The 23063-nt window shown below is 36.8% G+C and overlaps 2 long non-coding RNA genes across 2 annotated transcripts; both read left to right on the top strand.

Moving 5' to 3' along the window:
- Positions 1-247: 247 nt before the first annotated feature.
- LOC143205884 (uncharacterized) lies at positions 248-21773 on the top strand. The gene is made up of 4 exons (XR_013007954.1): positions 248-314; positions 541-704; positions 21264-21413; positions 21641-21773. It is a non-coding gene; the product is annotated as an uncharacterized LOC143205884 (long non-coding RNA).
- Positions 10993-20963, top strand: LOC143205894 (uncharacterized). Its single transcript, XR_013007969.1, has 3 exons — positions 10993-11039; positions 11135-11183; positions 20836-20963. It is a non-coding gene; the product is annotated as an uncharacterized LOC143205894 (long non-coding RNA).
- Positions 21774-23063: the final 1290 nt, after the last annotated feature.

The raw sequence follows: 23063 nt of genomic DNA, 5'->3' as shown, positions 1-23063 counted from the left end.
TTAATTAGATGACTTTGATTTGCATGTTTTGATTTGCAAGGTATGAGGTCTATTGAGATTACAACCCCGTGGGTCGGTGCAGTAACTTCGTGAATGTGTTTCATATTGTTCAACTACTTTTATTGCCAATCATCCTCCCATAGGGATATCAACAGTTTATTTATGATTTTTTATGTTTTAGGTTAGGAATTCTTTGGCAGAGTTGATGGAATTGATTGTGTCCTAGTGGTGGAAAGCATTTTGGGACTATTGATACTATGAATTTGCTAGTTTTCTACACCATAAGATGAGTGTTATTTGCCCTGTTTTATGAGGTATGTCTCTGTCCTTTGAATGATTTTTTTAAGTGATTGTGTTTTATGCAAAGGTTGTTAGGAGGTTATTTTGCGAAGATAGATACGACCTTGACGATATGAGATGATATGAATTTATGCCATCTCATTTGGTAAATTAGAAAATTTGTATTTCTTCATGGATTTTGATATTATTTGTCTATTTGAGCAGTCCTTAACCCCATTTACTTATTCTCTTTATTTTTAGGTAGGTTGGGCGACAAAACGAGACTCCTATGATTGTGTATGTGATGAAGGTGCGGATCTGTAGTGCTATTGCTCACACTAAAGCAAACCATCAGCACCTCTCGATCTTCTCCATGCCATTTTACATGATTGAAGCATATTCTCCCATGCTCGTCGTTCCGAATGGTCAGCTTATTTTAATTGTATAATGGTTCCTATAATTTGGCTTTTTTTTCTTGCTTATTATTATTATATTAATTACTTAATGATGCTTTTATTATAGCAACCATTATTTTGACTTAAAAAACTATGTAATAGTTGCATGCAGTAGCGCTAACATCTAATAATAGTATGCCTAATATTAATCATTTTGAATGTCTATTTGTGGGATTGTGGAATTGTCTGTGCCTATCTCTATGTTTCTCAAGGGGCATCTCTTATATGTATAGAGAGTTATCTTGACATAGCTATTATTCGTATTGTGCTTTATTGGTTTAATTAATAATGAGTGTTTATATTACTGATTTCTTCTTGTTGTTTTTGTTATTATCAGTTGTCAGTTCTGGGATTGCTGGACTTCAGCGATATTTTCTTCTTCATTAATAACTTTGTTTGCCCAATCATTCAATATTTCAATTTTCTTCTTGTTTCTTTTGTTGAGTGCATTTCTCATTTCCATCTGATCATTCGGAATTTTATAAAGATCTCTGACGCTCAACCTTTCGGCGTTTGTGCATTCATTTATGATGACTATCTTTTTGATCTTGGCTGCATCCGCATACTCCTTCCGTGATTTCCAGTCTGAATCTCTTGATGTATGCTTCCATGTTTCCATGGTTTGTTATCAGTTGCACTACTTTTCGGTTTAGCTCTAAACTTTCCAACCCTACTGTTTTGCAGTGCTTGTAAGTGTTGACGGCATGCATATCGCCATGTTTTTCTTCTAGTATTCTTATGGCTTCTTGTACGGCTAGAAATTCAGCTACTCTCTGTTAATTCCATTTTCTTCTAGCCCGATGCATGCCTCTTCCTCCGTCCCGTCGCTCCTGCTTTTTCCTGCTTCACATTAGCATCCATCTATACCTTCGCTATGTGTCTTCCTATCTCGTACTGCTCGGTCCCCAACGAATCCACGGTTTTTCTCATGGCCAGCACATGTATTTTTACACCGGCCTTGGCGGGCCTGGTGGATAACCGCATTTTTCTGCCGCTCATGCTCTTGCTTCGGCTTCTATTGGTAGAGGAACTACTCCTGCGATTACTTGTAGCGCGCTCGTCGGTGCTGTTTTAAACGCGCCGGTGATTAGTATTGGGGCGTATCTTTGAATCGCGTTTAGCTTCCTCTGAGTGTGTACTTTATTTACTTACCGTCCCCATTTCTCAGACCCTTATAATATGGCTGGCTTTACGACTCTCTCGTATACATTTTTCATTATGTCCCTTACCTTATTTCCGTACTTCCTGCTTATGGGTCCCGCCGTTTTGGCGACGACGGTTTCGACCTTTTCTTTAATCGCATTCAGATGGTTAAAGTATATTTTTGTCTTATCCAATATTACTCCCAATTACCTCATCTGGTCTTTAGGAGTTATGATTTCTTCGTTTAATTTAATTCCTATCTTCGGAAATCTGGTCCTCCTGGGTACTACTGGGATTTATCTCTTGCGGTCATTTCTTCTTTTCTTCAATTCTTCCATCGTAAAGGGGATCTCCTTTGGATATATCATAGCTTCCGATTTTTCTATATTGTAATGTGCTCTTGAATATCCTTTCCATTCTAAGCATTTGCGCCAGCATTTGTTCCATTCTTCTTTAATTTCAGTAGGTGTTCGATGGCTGATTGCGATGATTTGGTCGTCGGCGAACGTTTGTGCTCTCACATGTGTCTGTTGTGTGTCAATATCAGCTATCTTATCGAACCAGGAGTTGATATTAATCAACCATAGAGTCGGGCCTATGCTCGACCCTTGTGGGCACCCCTTCTCTATTCCGAACTCGATTTTGTTGCTGATTACCTGTTGTTTTTTAAGTTCATTATGACCCAGTCTAGTTCAGCTTCTTGTATTTCTTCTTCGTGTTCTTCTTGTTTGCTCCATTCTCCATTGGTGACCCTTGTCATGATCCTTACAAGTTGTTCTTTTTCTTCCTCCTCTTGTTTTGGATGATATTTTTCTACGTTTTCTTTCTCCAGGTTATACATATTGCCCGGTTCGGCATCTTCCATTATTTCAACTATTTTCCCCCTGCTCACTCCTAGAGTCTTTATTATTTTCCAGACTCTATGCCATGGTTCGATGTCGAATGTGTTTTCTATTTATAATTATTTCTTCTACATGCTTCTTCTTCTTTTCTTTGACAAGCTTCTTGAATGCTCGCTTCATACTCCATAGGGAGTGAGGGAATCACGAGGTCGGTCTTATCCCCGTCTTCTCGTCTGATCGAATCGGCTTTTCTTCTAAGTTCCAATTTCTTCTGTTGGCGTTCTCCATCCCATCATTCGTTGTCTTGTTTTATTATGATGGTGGTTGTTTTTAACAGTTTAGTAGATTTCTTGAAAGCTGTTTGCATTTGCTCCGCTTGTTTTTCAATTTCGTCTATTTGCATCGTCGCCCTTATTTCTGTGCTCGCGACTAGCAACCCGTCAGTGACTCTTTGCCAGCTGGTCCCGTGATAATCAAACTTTTTCTTCGATGTCTTATTTCTCTGGGGTTTACCCTCTATTTCGAAGAGGATGTGTTTGTGGTCGCTTAGTGTCTCTTCACTTTCTTGTACCGTCGAGTTGATCACGTTCACTTCTCGTCACTCATCAATGTTGCTGTTTCCCCTACTACTGATAAAGGTGGGAGCTGTTTGTTCATTCTGCACTAATTCCAGTCGGTATGATATGGTCTAGATTATCAGATTTGAACCTTTGTTGTTATACAATAAACATAAAGTGTGCTTGGCATTAAAATCACCAGCTACTATCCATTTCTTCTGGTATTTCTGCCATTGTTCTTCTTTTTCTTCTAAGCAATTTATGTTGTCTCCTGTCTGATGCGCGTATACGTTGGTGATTAGTAAATCGCAGTCTAATAGTTTGACTATGTCTTTGTCCGGTCCCGACATTTCTTAGTTCTTGTTGCTGGTTCTCGCACCAAGATTATGTCGTATTTTTCTTTGTCGGCTTTCGCTCTCATGAGCGTGCTGGCCTGGATGCATTTTTCGATGTTTATCTGTAGGATTTTTAGAGCCATTTCTGTTTCATTTCTTCGATGGCTTCTTCTTTTCTTTTCTTGTATATTGGACAGGTTCTATCATTTACTCTATTGTTGGAGTTTACCTCCGGTGCTCCTGCTCTTTTGCAGTTCGCACAATTCGTGGTGCTACTCTTGCAGTCCCTTCCCCCGTGCGGTTCTGCACATATATAACAACACTGTGCGCTTCTACAATGTATCTGCTTGTGCCCGAATCTGCTGCATTTATAGCATAGTAGAATTGCGTTGAAATCATCAACGAATTGTCTCAAGTACCCTACAAAGACTTTGCCCTTTTTTAACACTGCTCTGTCTTTGCTGGGAATTGTTTCGATTATAACGTTGTTTCTTTCTGGGTTTTTGCATATATATATATCTTTACTACCTTGATGATTTCTTCTGGTTCTTCGATGTTGCCAGTCTTTTTTCTTTCTTCTTGGATGATGTTCATATTCTCTTCGTTTTGATCAACCAGATCTTCTATTATTTGTTCGTCTGTGATCTCCCTGGATACCCCTGTGATTCTGAATTTGGGACGTTTTTCACTATTATCGATTTTGATACCATGTACAGAGCTTATTTTTTCTATCAGGTCTTTCTTTTGTTTCTGGTCTTTACAGATCAGTGATACCAGTCCATGTCTGTGTACTCTTACGTGTTTAAGGCCATCTCCTGCTAACTCTTTACGGGTTAGCTTGCCTCTGATGGCGGCTAATGTCTCCGCGCCACTTGCTTTTCCCTTTCTGATTTTAATTTCGTATATATTATTAATCTGTTTCGGATTTTGCCATTCTAGATTAGGTCTGGTGGATTTCGATGCCTTTGACTGGGCTTTTTGTGGCTTCGACAGTGTTTTATTTTCATTATTCTTTTTTGTCGCCGCGACCTCATTGTACGTACATATCGTATTGGATGTACTTTCGGTCTGTAACTCCACGGTAGTCATCTGGATTCTTCTGCTGATGTCGGTCTGCGTGCTTACATCCATCATCACTGGCCTGGCGAGGACTGCTGGAGAATACTCTCTTGCAATAGGGATTCTATTTTTTGTATTCTCTTATCTGTTTCGTGCTGTATTTGTCCCAATTTTCTGTTTATCATCTCCTCCACCATTGCTTCCGCATTTCCACACCATTCGCACCATTCTTTCGTGATGCTCTGGACTTATATAGTATTTGGCATCACGACTGCGGATTTGGCTTTCAGCACCTTTTCTGTTACTATGCCCATTTTCATTAAAATATTCGCGACGCGGTTTCTGTCTGTGGAGATGAATCGATATGTCTTATATTTTAGACAATATCTGTTGGTTACGAGCCTAACTTGCTCAGTCAGATGTCTTGTTCAAAGTCTATCATTTAATTTATATTAAAATTCAGTTCGGTCCCGACCTTCATAGAGTCAAGACGTGTTTTTTCTTTCCCGAAAACGAGTCTCCGTAAATATCAAATAAAAATATATCTATATATTTTTTACAGTCAATTTCTGTTAACGTTTTCAAAGAACTCCCAGGTACGGGATACGGTGAAACGGCCAACCCAAAGTGAAGGAAATAAAAGACTCAAACTCTCAAACAAAAGACGTTCTACGTTTTCCAGAAAAGGGAAAAAGTGAAAGTTAGTGAAAAAAACATTTAATTATAACATCATGGACAACAACATGGATTTGAATATATTATTGAAAGAAAACAAGGAATTAAGAATGAATAATGAGCGTCTGAACCAACAACTGTTGCAATTATCTAAGGATATGGCTGCTATCCGTTTGCAACTGCAAGGTCACACGCAAGATACACCAAAAAGGCATACTAATTATGCAGAAGACTACTACACGGATGAAGACGAACTAGCATTAGAGGTAGGGGAACAGTCTGACTGGACCGAAGTAACAAACAAGAAGGATAAAAAGAGGAAGAAGTCTCAGATGACGCCATCGCCAATCGCAAAAAGTGGTATAAATATTAAAAAAAAGAAGCAAGAAAACGAAATCCCTCTGCCCCCTCCGATCAAGGTAAGCAATGTTGGCAATTTTAATTTATTTAGATCAGAAATAAAGGGAGTAGCCTCTGACCGAGTGCAGTTTAAAGCTTTGCCTAACAATGATATTAACGTAACCCTTAACAATGAAACAGACTATAGGAATGTAAAAAAGCATCTCATTGAGATGAAGAAAAACAATTCATTCAATAAACTCGAATATCACACTTATCAGTTAAAAAGTGATAAGTGGTATAGAGTAGTCATTAGAGGATTACCGTCCACAACAGATCAGGACGATATTAAATCGGAATTACGGGCTTGCGGGCACGAAGTAGTGACCGTCACGCCTATAGCGAAAAAGACAACAAATGTAAATGGCGAAAAACAAATTAAAACTTTTCCGTTATTCTATGTAGACATGACACAAAAGGAAAATAATAAAAATATATACGACATAAATTATTTATTAGACTGTAGGATAAAAGTGGAACCTCCGAAGAAAAATAATAATATACCACAATGCACAAACTGTCAAAATCTTGGACACACTAAAAATGTTTGCAGTAGGGAACCAAGATGTGTGAAATCACACATCTGTAAACATCACACAACTCAGTGCAGAAAACAACGCAATAGTGTAGCGACATGCGTGTTGTGCAATGAAAAAGGTCACCCTGCCAATTATAAAGGATGTGCAGTATATAAAAAAAAAGAACTCCAGCCAAAGAAAATTACAGCAGAACAACGCTTAAGACAAATTGACAAACTCAAAAACTCAAACAACATCTACCGTTGAAAATAAAAAAACTCATGAAACCGTAAGACCATCGGTCAAAAATATAAACGTCAAAATATCAAATGATAAACAAATTGATACGAAACCGCAGAAAGCTGCGGCCAACGAGCCAACTATCGTAGACATGATGAAATTGCTCAAAGAATTCCAGACCGAAATGAGACAGAAATTCAGTCAGTTAGCAGACAGGGTGGAAAAATTGGAGAAATCCGGATTGGGGAAATCTACCCAAAACAAGCTAAAGAGAAATCAAAATGAGTAATTCTTTTTTAAGAATTATAACTTGGAACGCAAACGGACTAAATCAAAGAGTTCGGGAACTAGAATTATTCTTAAAAACAAATAACATAGATATAGCTCTCATATCGGAAACACATTTTTCTAAAAAAAACTACATTAAAATACGGGGTTATGATGCTTACTGGACACTACACCCCAGTGAACGAGCTCGAGGCGGAACAGCTTTAATAATTAAACAAAATATACAACATTTCGAACAAGAAGAGATAAAAAATGAAGAAATACAAGCTACGATAATTAGTATCGAAAAAAACGGGGCTGAAATAAATATTGGCGCTATATATTGTCCACCGAGACATAAAATGACACAACAACAATATAAAGATATCTTTTCAAAATTAGGCCCACTATTTATTATTGGTGGAGACTTTAATGTTAAACATACAGCTTGGGGTTCACGAATAATAACACCTGGAAAAGGAAACGAATTACTCAAAGCCATTAACCTTACAAATTGTAATTATCATTCAGGGCGCGAACCCACTTACTGGCCCACAGACAGTAATAAAGTCCCAGACCTGCTGGATTTCTACATTACAAAAGGCATCTCATTAAATCAAATTAGTACAGAAATCTTGTGCGATCTAACATCTGATCACACTCCAGTATTGTTAACACTGGGCGCGACAATCCTAAGAAAAGCAAAAAAGCCTAATCTTACCAACAAATATACTGACTGGGACAAATTCAGATTAATACTGCAGGAACAAATCAGTTTAAAAGTAAGACTTAAAACTATAGATGATCTTGAGCAACAAACCAAACATATAACTGAACAAATTCGGTCAGCTGCAAAAGATGCTACCCCAATTGCAAGAGAGAAATCAGAATATGAAGTACTTAACACCCTCGAAATTAGAGAAATGATAAAAGAAAGACGAAAATCTAGAAGAGTATGGCACAGGACCAGAAATGCTGCTGACAAAACCACGTTTAATAGAATTAGTAATATAAACAGAATTGCTTTCAAAAGTATTTAAGTGAATTAAGCCCACAAGCAGACAAAGATTATTCGCTATGGAAAGCAACTCGAAGATTTAAAAGACCAATTATTCGAGTACCGCCTATTAAAAATGATCGAAATGAAGGGGTTCGACGCGACAATGAAAAAGCTGAATTGTTCGCAGAATATTTAGCTAACATTTTTCGGCCTAATGATATATAATCTACCATGGATACATCTCCTATTTATCAACCCGATGTAGATCTAAATCTAATTTCTCCACTGGAAGTTGCCACTGAAATTGATAACCTCAATCCTAAAAAGCACCTGGTATAGATGACATTTCACCTGGACTATTGAAAGAACTGCCACGAAAAGCAATCATCATGTTGACATATATATTTAATGCCTGTTTAAAGCTGAAGCATGTCCCGGAATGCTTTAAAGTTGCACAAATAATTATGCTCAAAAAACCTGACAAACCTGCAGAACAAGTCGAATCCTACAGGCCTATTTCGCTACTACCTGCTATAACAAATCTATTTGAGAAGCTGATATATAAACGTGTTAAACACTTGGTAACAATACCAGATTTCCAATTTGGTTTTCGAAATCACCATTCAACTATCGATCAAGTGCACAGAGTAACTGCGGCTATTGAAAGAGCGTTTGAAGAAAAGAAATACTGCCCTGCAATATTCCTGGATGTCTCACAAGCTTTTGATCGGGTTTGGCATTTTGGATTAATCTGTAAGATGAGCAAATTGTTACCGCGTAACTATTGTCAATTGCTGGAGTCATATTTATTCGGAAGAAAATTTAGAGTATTGCACGAAATGGCGTTCTCGACATTTAAAAATATCTCGGCTGGAGTTCCACAAGGTAGCGTCTTAGGCCCTCTCCTGTATCTGCTCTACACTGCTGACATTCCAACAACAAAAGAAACACTTCTTGGAACCTTTGCTGATGACACAGTTATTATGGCAAAAGATATATCTCTGCCTAGGGCAATAGAAAAAGTGCAAGTGGCAGTCAACAAAATCTACAAATGGACAAAAGATTGGAAAATTCAACTTAATAGCTCCAAATCTGTCCACATTAATTTTGCATTAAGGCGAAATCATCTTGACGGTAGATTAAATTGGAAGCATCACGTTAGACAAAAAGCAAAACACATTAGAACCAAAATAAAACAACTATACTGGTTGGTCGGAAGATACTCTCAACTTGATCTAAAATCAAAGAGGTTGATCTATAATACAATTATAAAGCCAATTTGGACCTATGGGGTGCAAATATGGGGTTGCACTAAAAATTCAAATCAGTTAGTCATACAGCGCTGTCAAAACAAGATTATTCGATTGATTACCAATGCCTATCGCTATGTAACCAATGAAGAACTACACGATGACCTGGAAATCAAATGGATTTGCGAAGTTGTGCAGGATTTCGCCTTGAAACACGAAGGAAGATTACTAAATCATTCTAACGTGGAAGCAATACAACTGCTGGACAGCGCACAGGATGTCAAGAGATTGAAACGAACAAAACCATACGAACTTGTGTGAACATTTAGTGTGTATTATTAGTGTAAACTATAGCTATAAGTTAATAATTAATAAATAATTGTAATTTTATAATTGATGAATACATACTGATGTATTTTCTCGCACTCGTCTTGCTTGCTAATTAATCCAAGCACATAGGAAAAGTAGTAATAAATTAATTGTAATAATAATAATAATTAAGATTGTACTAAGCGTATCTAATAAAGATGTTATAAAAAAGAACATTAATTTATTTCATTAATTTAGAGTAGAATATGGTAGAATATAATATAATTTTTAAAATATTTTTTTAAAGATATTGATGACAATTTTACGGTTTTCCACTTTTGAAATTCCTATCCTTTGATTGCTTAAGTTCATGCTAGATGTCGCGCGCCGCTTGTTCTCTTTCTCTAGTTAATATTTTCGCAATTAATTTGTAGATTTTGTAGATTATTTCTTATATTCCCGTTTTGATTACTATCTTTTCCTTTTATTAATTAAATAAGAATTACCCCTAATTTATGTTGTTGGATATTGTTTTCGTCTCTCATTCAGGAGAATTGACGTACCCGCATGGGAGGTTATGTCTTCGTTCTGTCTATACGTTTTGTTTATTTTATTTTATTATTGTTGTGTTTTTAGGTTTTCTTATGGATTAGACCGATCTTGTGTGATTTGGCGACCTACGACTTGTTTGTTTTACCCCCTCACACCACTTGGAGATTTTGTCGGACACCATCTGTGTCACTAGGAAATTTGCTTGTGCTTGACGATTGAATACCACCAGACTAGGATTGTACTTTTGTATGAATATTTGGTATTATTTCAGGGTGAGTTTAGATATCATCTTTATCCGCCTTTTCTTATTCGGAATTGATTAATTAGATGACCCTTGTGTTTTGATTTTGTAAGGCATGAAGTCCACTGAGATTACCACTCCGTGGGACGGTGAAGTGACGCCGTCAATATGTTTTGATGTTGTTTAACTACCTTTGTTTTATTTTATTTTCTTGTTAGTTATTTTCCCACCAGGATATCAGCAGTGTATTTATGTTTTTTCTATTTTTTAGGTTATCTGCGTCCAGATTCTTTGGCAGAATTGACCGTGATTTATTTGGAGATGATATATCCGAAGCTATCCGTGGCACCATGCAGCCCTTCTGTACTCGATGATTAAACGCTATCAGATTAGGATTTTACTTTTGCTTGGGTACTTTCGGGTATGTTGAATATTATATTTGTTTTTATTAGACTTATCTGTTCGAAAATTTATTAATTAGATGACTTTGATTTGCATGTTTTGATTTGCAAGGTATGAGGTCTATTGAGATTACAACCCCGTGGGTCGGTGCAGTAACTTCGTGAATGTGTTTCATATTGTTCAACTACTTTTATTGCCAATCATCCTCCCATAGGGATATCAACAGTTTATTTATGATTTTTTATGTTTTAGGTTAGGAATTCTTTGGCAGAGTTGATGGAATTGATTGTGTCCTAGTGGTGGAAAGCATTTTGGGACTATTGATACTATGAATTTGCTAGTTTTCTACACCATAAGATGAGTGTTATTTGTCTTGTTTTATGAGGTGTGTCTCTGTCCTTTGAATGATTGTTTTAGCTGATTGTGTTTTATGCAAAGGTTGTTAGGAGGTTATTTTGCGAAGATAGATACGACCTTGACGATATGAGATGATATGAATTTATGCCATCTCATTTGGTAAATTAGAAAATTTTTATTTCTTCATGGATTTTGATATTATTTGTCTATTTGAGCAGTCCTTAACCCCATTTACTTATTCTCTTTATTTTTAGGTAGGTTGGGCGACAAAACGAGACTCCTATGATTGTGTATGTGATGAAGGTGCGGATCTGTAGTGTTATTGTTCAAACTAAAGAAAACCATCAGCACCTCTCGATCTTCTCCATGCCATTTTACATGATTGAAGCATATTCTCCCATGCTCGTCGTTCCGGATGGTCAGCTTATTTTAATTGTTTAATGGTTCCTATAATTTGGCTTTTTTTCTTGCTTATTATTATTATATTAATTACTTAATGATGCTCTTATTATAGCAACCATTATTTTGACTTAAAAAGTTATGTAATAGTTGCATGCAGTAGCGCTAACATCTAATAATAGTATGCCTAATATTAATCATTTTGAATGTCTATTTGTGGGATTGTGGAATTGTCTGTGCCTATCTCTATGTTTCTAAAATAGCATCTCTTATATGTATAGAGAGTTATCTTGACATAGCTATTATTCGTATTGTGCTTTATTGGTTTAATTAATAATGAGGGTTTATATTACTGATTTCTTCTTGTTGTTTTTGTTATTATCAGTTGTCAGTTCTGGGATTGCTGGACTTCAGCGATATTTTCTTCTTCATTAATAACTTTGTTTGCCCAATCATTCAATATTTCAATTTTCTTCTTGTTTGTTTTGTTGAGTGCATTTCTCATTTCCATCTGATCATTCGGAATTTTATAAAGATCTCTGGCGCTCAACCTTTCGGCGTTTGTGCATTCATTTATGATGACTATCTTTTTGATCTTGGCTGCATCCGCATACTCCTTCCGTGATTTCCAGTCTGAATCTCTTGATGTATGCTTCCATGTTTCCATGGTTTGTTATCAGTTGCACTACTTTTCGGTTTAGCTCTAAACTTTAAAACCCTACTGTTTTGCAGTGCTTGTAAGTGTTGACGGCATGCATATCGCCATGTTTTTCTTCTAGTATTCTTATGGCTTCTTGTACGGCTAGAAATTCAGCTACTCTCTGTTAATTCCATTTTCTTCTAGCCTGATGCATGCCTCTTCCTCCGTCCCGTCGCTCCTGCTTTTTCCTGCTTCACATTAGCATCCATCCATACCTTCGCTATGTGTCTTCCTATCTCGTACTGCTCGGTCCCCAACGAATCCACGGTTTTTCTCATGGCCAGCACATGTATTTTTACTCCGGCATGACATGTATATTTACGTACCGTCCCCATTTCTCGGACCCTTATAATATGGCTGGCTTTACGACTCTCTCGTATACATTTTTCATTATGTCCCTTACCTTATTTCCGTCCGTTTTGGCGACGACGGTTTCGACCTTTTCTTCTTCAGATGGTTAATGTATATTTTTGTCTTATCCAATATTACTCCCAATTACCCCATCTGGTCTTTAGGAGTTATGATTTCTTCGTTTAATTTAATTCCTATCTTCGGAAATCTGGTCCTCCTGGTCATTTCTTCTTTTCTTCAATTATTCCATCGTAAAGGGGATCTCCTTTGGATATATCATAGCTTCCGATTTTTCTACATTGTAATGTGCTCTTGAATATCCTTTCCATTCTAAGCATTTGCGCCAGCATTTGTTCCATTCTTCTTTAATTTCAGTAGGTGTTCGATGGCTGATTGCGATGATTTGGTCGTCGGCGAACGTTTGTGCTCTCACATGTGTCTGTTGTGTGTCAATATCAGCTATCTTATCGAACCAGGAGTTGATATTAATCAACCATAGAGTCGGGCCTATGCTCGACCCTTGTGGGCACCCCTTCTCTATTCCGAACTCGATTTTGTTACTGATTACCGATCTTTCAGTTAGGAAACTTGCAACTGAACGTATCATTTTCTCGTTAATTGCTGCTTTCATTTCATTTAATACAGTAACTTGTGTTGCTGTATTGAAAGCATTTTTTAGATCTAAAACCACAACCAGCACATGTCTTGCGTTCTTCTGTTCCGACTCAACCCAGTTCTTTAGGTCTCGTATGGCTTCTATGGTGCTTTTACCACTTCTGAATCCGTACTGCATTGGGTGGTGTATATTGTTCTTCTCACAAATCGCCTGCAATCTCCTATTCAATATTTTGTCATATACATTCCCCAGGGTCGACAGTAGTTTGATTGGCCTTTGTTCTCCGGACTTCTTCCTTAACCAGCAAAGGTTTGCTGTTTTCCATACCTTGGGGAAGTATCCCGCGTTGTAGCAATTTCTGTAGAGTGTCAACAATTCTTGTTTCTTTATCTCTCAGGTTCGTTTCACTACTTCGTGTGGAATATTGTCCTTGCCGCTCGCCTTGTTGTTTTTTAAGTTCATTATGACCCAGTCTAGTTCAGCTTCTTGTATTTCTTCTTCGTCTTCTTCTTGTTTGCTCCATTCTCCATTGGTGACCCTTGTCATGATCCTTACAAGTCGTTCTTTTTCTTCCTCCTCTTGTTTTGGATGATATTTTTCTACCTTTTCTTTCTCCAGGTTATACATATTGCCCGGTTCGGCATCTTCCATTATTTCAACTATTTGCCCCCTGCTGACTCCTAGAGTCTTTATTATTTTCCAGACTCTATGCCATGGTTCAATGTCGAATGTGTTTTCTATTTATAATTATTTCTTCTACATGCTTCTTCATTTCTTTGACAAGCTTCTTGAATGCTCGCTTCATTACTCCATAGGGAGTGAGGGAATCACGAGGTCGGTCTTATCCCCGTCTTCTCGTCTGATCGAATCGGCTTTTCTTCTAAGTTCCAATTTCTTCTGTTGGCGTTCTCCATCCCATCATTCGTTGTCTTGTTTTATTATTATGGTGGTTGTTTTTAACAGTTTAGTAGATTTCTTGAAAGCTGCTTGCATTTGCTCCGCTTGTTTTTCAATTTCGTCTATTTGCATCGTCGCCCTTATTTCTGTGCTCGCGACTAGCAACCCGTCAGTGACTCTTTGCCAGCTGGTCCCGTGATAATCAAACTTTTTCTTCGATGTCTTATTTCTCTGGGGTTTACCCTCTATTTCGAAGAGGATGTGTTTGTGGTCGCTTAGTGTCTCTTCAGTTTCTTGTACCGTCCAGTTGATCACGTTCACTTCTCGTCACTCATCAATGTTGCTGTTTCCCCTACTACTGATAAAGGTGGGAGCTGTTTGTTCATTCTGCACTAATTCCAGTCGGTATGATATGGTCTAGATTATCAGATTTGAACCTTTGTTGTTATACAATAAACATAGTGTCGTTGGCATTAAAATCACCAGCTACTATCCATTTCTTCTGGTATTTCTGCCATTGTTCTTCTTTTTCTTCTAAGCAATTTATGTTGTCTCCTGTCTGATGCGCGTATACGTTGGTGATTAGTAAATCGCAGTCTAATAGTTTGACTATGACTTTGTCCGGTCCCGACATTTCTTAGTTCTTGTTGCTGGTTCTCGCACCAAGATTATGTCGTATTTTTCTTTGTCGGCTTTCGCTCTCATGAGCGTGCTGGCCTGGATGCCTTTTTCGATGTTTATCTGTAGGATTTTTAGAGCCATTTCTGTTTCATTTCTTCGATGGCTTCTTCTTTTCTTTTCTTGTATATTGGACAGGTTCTATCATTTACTCTATTGTAGGAGTTTACCTCCGGTGCTCCTGCTCATTTGCAGTTCGCACAATTCGTGGTGCTACTCTTGCACTCCCTTCCCCCGTGCGGTCCTGCACATATATAACAACACTGTGCGCTTCTACAATGTATCTGCTTGTGCCCGAATCTGCTGCATTTATAGCATAGTAGAATTGCGTTGAAATCATCAACGAATTGTCTCAAGTACCTTACAAAGACTTTGCCCTTTTTTAACACTGCTCTGTATATGCTGGGAATTGTTTCGATTATAACGTTGTTTCTTTCTGGGTTTTTGCATATATATTTCTTTACTACCTTGATGATTTCTTCTGGTTCTTCGTTGTTGTCAGTCTTTTTTCTTTCTTCTTGGATGATGTTCATATTCTCTTCGTTTTGATCAGCCAGATCTTCTATTATTTGTTCGTCTGTGATCTCCCTGGATACCCCTGTGATTCTGAATTTGGGACGTTTTTCACTATTATCGATTTTGATACCATGTACAGAGCTTATTTTTTCTATCAGGTCTTTCTTTTGTTTCTGGTCTTTACAGATCAGTGATACCAGTCCATGTCTGTGTATTCTTACGTGTTTGAGGCCATCTCCTGCTAACTCTCTGCCTCTGATGGCGGCTAATGTCTCCGCTCCACTTGCTTTTTCCTTTCTGATTTTAATTTCGTATATATTATTAATCTGTTTCGGATTTTGCCATTCTAGATTAGGTCTGGTGGATTTCGATGCCTTTGACTGGGCTTTTTGTGGCTTCGACAGTGTTTTATTTTCATTATTCTTTTTTGTCGCCGCGACCTCATTGTACGTACAGATCGTATTGGATGTACTTTCGGTCTGTAACTCCACGGTAGTCATCTCGATTCTTCTGCTGAAGTCGGTCTGCGTGCTTACATCCATCATCACTGGCCTGGCGAGGACTGCTGGAGAATACTCTCTTGCAATAGGGATTCTATTTTTTGTATTCTCTTATCTGTTTCGTGCTGTATTTGTCCCAATTTTCTGTTTATCATCTCCTCCACCATTGCTTCCGCATTCGTGATGCTCTGGACTTATATAGTATTTGGCATCACGACTGCGGATTTGGCTTTCAGCACCTTTTCTGTTATTATGTCCATTTTCATTAAAATATTCGCGACGCGGTTTCTGTCTGTGGAGATGAATCGATATGTCTTATATTTTAGACAATATCTGTTGGTTACGAGCCTAACTTGCTCAGTCAGATGTCTTGTTCAAAGTCTATCATTTAATTTATAATAAAATTCAGTTCGGTCCCGACCTTCATAGAGTCAAGACGTGTTTTTTCTTTCCCGAAAACGAATCTCCGTAAATATCAAATAAAAATATATCTATATATTTTTTACGGCCAATTTCTGTTAACGGTTTCAAAGAACTCCCAGGTTCGGGATACGGTGAAACGGCCAACCCAACGTGAAGGAAATAAAAGACTCAAACTCTCAAACAAAAAACGTTCTACGTTTTCCAGAAAAGGGATAAAGTGAAAGTTAGTGAAAAAAACATTTAATTATAACCTCATGGACAACAACATGGATTTGAATATATTATTGAAAGAAAACAAGGAATTAAGAATGAATAATGAGCGTCTGAACCAACAACTGTTGCAATTATCTAAGGATATGGCTGCTATCCGTTTGCAACTGCAAGGTCACACGCAAGATACACCAAAAAGGCATACTAATTATGCAGAAGACTACTACACGGATGAAGACGAACTAGCATTAGAGGTAGGGGAACAGTCTGACTGGACCGAAGTAACAAACAAGAAGGATAAAAAGAGGAAGAAGTCTCAGATGACGCCATCGCCAATCGCAAAAAGTGGTATAAATATTAAAAAAAAGAAGCAAGAAAACAAAATCCCTCTGCCCCCTCCGATCAAGGTAAGCAATGTTGGCAATTTTAATTTATTTAGATCAGAAATAAAGGGAGTAGCCTCTGACCGAGTGCAGTTTAAAGCTTTGTCTAACAATAATATTAACGTAACCCTTAACAATGAAACAGACTATAGGAATGTAAAAAAGCATCTCATTGAGATGAAGAAAAACAATTCATTCAATAAACTCGAATATCACACTTATCAGTTAAAAAGTGATAAGTGGTATAGAGTAGTCATTAGAGGATTACCGTCCACAACAGATCAGGACGATATTAAATCGGAATTACGGGCTTGCGGGCACGAAGTAGTGACCGTCACGCCTATAGCGAAAAAGACAACAAATGTAAATGGCGAAAAACAAATTAAAACTTTTTCGTTGTTCTATGTAGACATGACACAAAAGGAAAATAATAAAAAATATATACGACATAAATTATTTACTAGACTGTAGGATAAAAGTTGAACCTCCGAAAAAAATAATAATATACCACAATGCACAAACTGTCAAAATCTTGGACACACTAAAAATTTTTGCAGTAGGGAACCAAGATGTGTGAAATGTGCCGGTAAACATCACACAACTCAGTGCAGAAAACAACGCAATAGTGTAGCGACATGCGTGTTGTGCAATGAAAAAGGTCACCCTGCTAATTATAAAGGATGTGCAGTATATCAAAAAAAAGAACTCCAGCCAAAGAAAATTACAGCAGAACAACGCTTAAGACAAATTGACAAACTCAAAAACTCTGAAACAACATCTACCGTTGAAAATAAAAAAACTCATGAAACCGTAAGACCATCGGTCAAAAATATAAACGTCAAAATATCAAATGATAAACAAATTGATACGAAACCGCAGAAAGCTGCGGCCAACGAGCCAACTATCGTAGACATGATGAAATTGCTCAAAGAATTCCAGACCGAAATGAGACAGAAATTCAGTCAGTTAGCAGACAGGGTGGAAAAATTGGAGAAATCCGGATTGGGGAAATCTACCCAAAACAAGCTAAAGAGAAATCAAAATGAGTAATTCTTTTTTAAGAATTATAACTTGGAACGCAAACGGACTAAATCAAAGAGTCCGGGAACTAGAATTATTCTTAAAAACAAATAACATAGATATAGCTCTCATATCGGAAACACATTTTTCTAAAAAAAACTACATTAAAATACGGGGTTATGATGCTTACTGGACACTACACCCCAGTGAACGAGCTCGAGGCGGAACAGCTTTAATAATTAAACAAAATATACAACATTTCGAACAAGAAGAGATAAAAAATGAAGAAATACAAGCTACGATAATTAGTATCGAAAAAAACGGGGCTGAAATAAATATTGGCGCTATATATTGTCCACCGAGACATAAAATGACACAACAACAATATAAAGATATCTTTTCAAAATTAGGCCCACGGTTTATTATTGGTGGAGACTTTAATGTTAAACATACAGCTTGGGGTTCACGAATAATAACACATGGAAAAGGAAACGAATTACTCGAAGCCATTAACCTTACAAATTGTAATTATCATTCAGGGCGCGAACCCACTTACTGGCCCACAGACAGTAATAAAGTCCCAGACCTGCTGGATTTCTACATTACAAAAGGCATCTCATTAAATCAAATTAGTACAGAAATCTTGTGCGATCTAACATCTGATCACACTCCAGTATTGTCAACACTGGGCGCGACAATCCTAAGAAAAGCAAAAAAGCCTAATCTTACCAACAAATATACTGACTGGGACAAATTCAGATTAATACTGCAGGAACAAATCAGTTTAAAAGTAAGACTTAAAACTATAGATGATCTTGAGCAACAAACCAAACATATAACTGAACAAATTCGGTCAGCTGCAAAAGATGCTACCCCAATTGCAAGAGAGAAATCAGAATATGAAGTACTTAACACCCTCGAAATTAGAGAAATGATAAAAGAAAGACGAAAATCTAGAAGAGTATGGCACAGGACCAGAAATGCTGCTGACAAAACCACGTTTAATAGAATTAGTAATATAAACAGAATTGCTTTCAAAAGTATTTAAGTGAATTAAGCCCACAAGCAGACAAAGATTATTCGCTATGGAAAGCAACTCGAAGATTTAAAAGACCAATTATTCGAGTACCGCCTATTAAAAATGATCGAAATGAAGGGGTTCGACGCGACAATGAAAAAGCTGAATTGTTCGCAGAATATTTAGCTAACATTTTTCGGCCTAATGATATATAATCTACCATGGATACATCTCCTATTTATCAACCCGATGTAGATCTAAATCTAATTTCTCCACTGGAAGTTGCCATTGAAATTGATAACCTCAATCCTAAAAAGCACCTGGTATAGATGACATTTCACCTGGATTATTGAAAGAACTGCCACGAAAAGCAATCATCATGTTGACATATATATTTAATGCCTGTTTAAAGCTGAAGCATGTCCCGGAATGCTTTAAAGTTGCACAAATAATTATGCTCAAAAAACCTGACAAACCTGCAGAACAAGTCGAATCTTACAGGCCTATTTCGCTACTACCTGCTATATCAAAGCTATTTGAGAAGCTGATATATAAACGTGTTATACACTTGGTAACAATACCAGATTTCCAGTTTGGTTTTCGAAATCACCATTCAACTATCGATCAAGTGCACAGAGTAACTGCGGCTATTGAAAGAGCGTTTGAAGAAATGAAATACTGCCCTGCAATATTCCTGGATGTCTCACAAGCTTTTGATCGGGTTTGGCATTTTGGATTAATCTGTAAGATGAGCAAATTGTTACCGCGTAACTATTGTCAATTGCTGGAGTCATATTTATTCGGAAGAAAATTTAGAGTATCGCACGAAATGGCGTTCTCGACATTTAAAAATATCTCGGCTGGAGTTCCACAAGGTAGCGTCTTAGGACCTCTCCTGTATCTGCTCTACACTGCTGACATTCCAACAACAAAAGAAACACTTCTTGGAACCTTTGCTGATGACACAGTTATTATGGCAAAAGATATATCTCTGCCTAGGGCAATAGAAAAAGTGCAAGTGGCAGTCAACAAAATCTACAAATGGACAAAAGATTGGAAAATTCAACTTAATAGCTCCAAATCTATCCACGTTAATTTTGCATTAAGGCGAAATAATAAAAACTTAATTATATCACTCAATGGATGCCCGATTCCTCAAGCAGAATCAGCAAAATACCTTGGAATCCATCTTGACGGTAGATTAAATTGGAAGCATCACGTTAGACAAAAAGCAAAACACATTAGAATCAAAATAAAACAACTATACTGGTTAGTCGGAAGATACTCTCAACTTGATCTAAAATCAAAGAGGTTGATCTATAATACAATTATAAAGCCAATTTGGACCTATGGGGTGCAAATATGGGGTTGCACTAAAAATTCAAATCAGTTAATCATACACCGCTGTCAAAACAAGATTCTTCGATTGATTACCAATGCCTATCGCTATGTAACCAATGAAGAACTACACGATGACCTGGAAATCAAATGGATTTGCGAAGTTGTGCAGGATTTCGCCTTGAAACACGAAAGAAGATTACTAAATCATTCTAACGTGGAAGCAATACAAGTGCTGGACAGCGCACAGGATGTCAAGAGATTGAAACGAACAAAACCATACGAACTTGTGTGAATATTTAGTGTGTATTATTAGTGTAAACTATAGCTATAAGTTAATAATTAATAAATAATTGTAATTTTATAATTGAGGAATACATACTGATATATTTTCTCGCACTCGTCTTGCTTGCTAATTAATCCAAGCACATAGGAAAAGTAGTAATAAATTAATTGTAATAATAATAACAATTAAGATTGTACTAAGCGTATCTAATAAAGATGTTATAAAAAAAATTAAATTTATTTCATTAATTTAGAGTAGAATATAATATAATTTTTAAAATATTTTTTAAAGATATTGTTGACAATTTTACGGTTTTCCACTTTTGAAATTCCTATCCTTTGATTGCTTAAGTTCATGCTAGATGTCGCGCGCCGCTTGTTCTCTTTCTCTAGTTAATATTTTCGCAATTAATTTGTAGATTTTGTAGATTATTTCTTATATTCCCGTTTTGATTACTATCTTTTCCTTTTATTAATTAAATTAGAATTATCCGTAATTTATGTTGTTGGATATTGTTTTCGTCTCCCATTCAGGAGAATTGACGTACCCGCATGGGAGGTTATGTCTTCGTTCTGTTTATACGTTTTGTTTATTTTATTTTATTATTGTTGTGTTTTTAGGTTTTCTTATGGATTAGGCCGATCTTGTGTGATTTGGCGACCTACGACTTGTTTGTTTTACCCCCTCACACCACTTGGAGATTTTGTCGGACACCATCTGTGTCACTAGGAAATTTGCTTGTGCTTGACGATTGAATACCACCAGACTAGGATTGTACTTTTTTATGAATATTTGGTATTATTTCAGGGTGAGTTTAGATATCATCTTTATCCGCCTTTTCTTATTCGGAATTGATTAATTAGATGACCCTTGTGTTTTGATTTTGTAAGGCATGAAGTCCACTGAGATTACCACTCCGTGGGACGGTGAAGTGACGCCGTAAATATGTTTTGATGTTGTTTAACTACCTTTGTTTTATTTTATTTTCTTGCTAGTTATTTTCCCACCAGGATATCAGCAGTGTATTTATGTTTTTTCTATTTTTTAGATTATCTGCGTCCAGATTCTTTGGCAGAACTGACCGTGATTTATTTGGAGATGATATATCCGAAGCTATCCGTGGCACCATGCAGCCCTTCTGTACTCGATGATTAAACGCTATCAGATTAGGATTTTACTTTTGCTTGGGTACTTTCGGGTATGTTGAATATTATATTTGTTTTTATTAGACTTATCTGTTCGAAAATGTATTAATTAGATGACTTATGTGTTTTGATTTGCAAGGTATGAGGTCTATTGAGATTACAACCCCGTGGGTCGGTGCAGTAACTTCGTGAATGTGTTTCATATTGTTCAACTACTTTTATTGCCAATCATCCTCCCATAGGGATATCAACAGTTTATTTATGATTTTTTATGTTTTAGGTTAGGGATTCTTTGGCAGAGTTGATGGAATTGATTGTGTCCTAGTGGTGGAAAGCATTTTGGGACTATTGATACTATGAATTTGCTAGTTTTCTACACCATAAGATGAGTATTATTTGTCTTGTTTTATGAGGTGTGTCTCTGTCCTTTGAATGATTGTTTTAAGTGATTGTGTTTTATGCAAAGGTTGTTAGGAGGTTATTTTGCGAAGATAGATACGACCTTGACGATATGAGATGATATGAATTTATGCCATCTCATTTGGTAAATTAGAAAATTTGTATTTCTTCATGGATTTTGATATTATTTGTCTATTTGAGCAGTCCTTAACCCCATTTACTTATTCTCTTTATTTTTAGGTAGGTTGAGCGACAAAACGAGACTCCTATGATTGTGTATGTGATGAAGGTGCGGATCTGTAGTGCTATTGCTCACACTAAAGCAAACCATCAGCACCTCTCGATCTTCTCCATGCCATTTTACATGATTGAAGCATATTCTCCCATGCTCGTCGTTCCGGATGGTCAGCTTATTTTAATTGTTTAATGGTTCCTATAATTTGGCTTTTTTTTCTTGCTTATTATTATTATATTAATTACTTAATGATGCTTTTATTATAGCAACCATTATTTTGACTTAAAAAACTATGTAATAGTTGCATGCAGTAGCGCTAACATCTAATAATAGTATGCCTAATATTAATCATTTTGAATGTCTATTTGTGGGATTGTGGAATTGTCTGTGCCTATCTCTATGTTTCTCAAGGGGCATCTCTTATATGTATAGAGAGTTATCTTGACATAGCTATTATTCGTATTGTGCTTTATTGGTTTAATTAATAATGAGGGTTTATATTACTGATTTCTTCTTGTTGTTTTTGTTATTATCAGTTGTCAGTTCTGGGATTGCTGGACTTCAGCGATATTTTCTTCATTAATAACTTTGTTTGCCCAATCATTCAATATTTCAATTTTCTTCTTGTTTGTTTTGTTGAGTGCATTTCTCATTTCCATCTGATCATTCGGAATTTTATAAAGATCTCTGGCGCTCAACCTTTCGGCGTTTGTGCATTAATTTATGATGACTATCTTCTTGATCTTGGCTGCATCCGCATACTCCTTACGTGATTTCCAGTATGAATCTCTTGATGTATGCTTCCATGTTTCCATGGTTTGTTATCAGTTGCACTGCTTTTCGGTTTACCTCTAAACTTTCAAACCCTACTGTTTTGCAGTGCTTGTAAGTGTTGACGGCATGCATATCGCCATGTTTTTCTTCTAGTATTCTTATGGCTTCTTGTACGGCTAGAAATTCAGCTAATCTCTGTTAATTCCATTTTCTTCTAGCCTGATGCATGCCTCTTCCTCCGTCCCGTCGCTCCTGCTTTTTCCTGCTTCACATTAGCATCCATCCATACCTTCGT

This window comes from Rhynchophorus ferrugineus, unplaced genomic scaffold, assembly GCF_030347505.1.
Source record: "Rhynchophorus ferrugineus isolate W39M unplaced genomic scaffold, kcgeb_rfMv2 rfM30, whole genome shotgun sequence".
Classification (NCBI taxonomy): Eukaryota; Metazoa; Arthropoda; class Insecta; order Coleoptera; family Curculionidae; genus Rhynchophorus; species Rhynchophorus ferrugineus.
The sequence above is the reverse complement of the archived record's forward strand: the minus strand, read 5'-3'. Positions and strand labels throughout refer to the sequence as shown.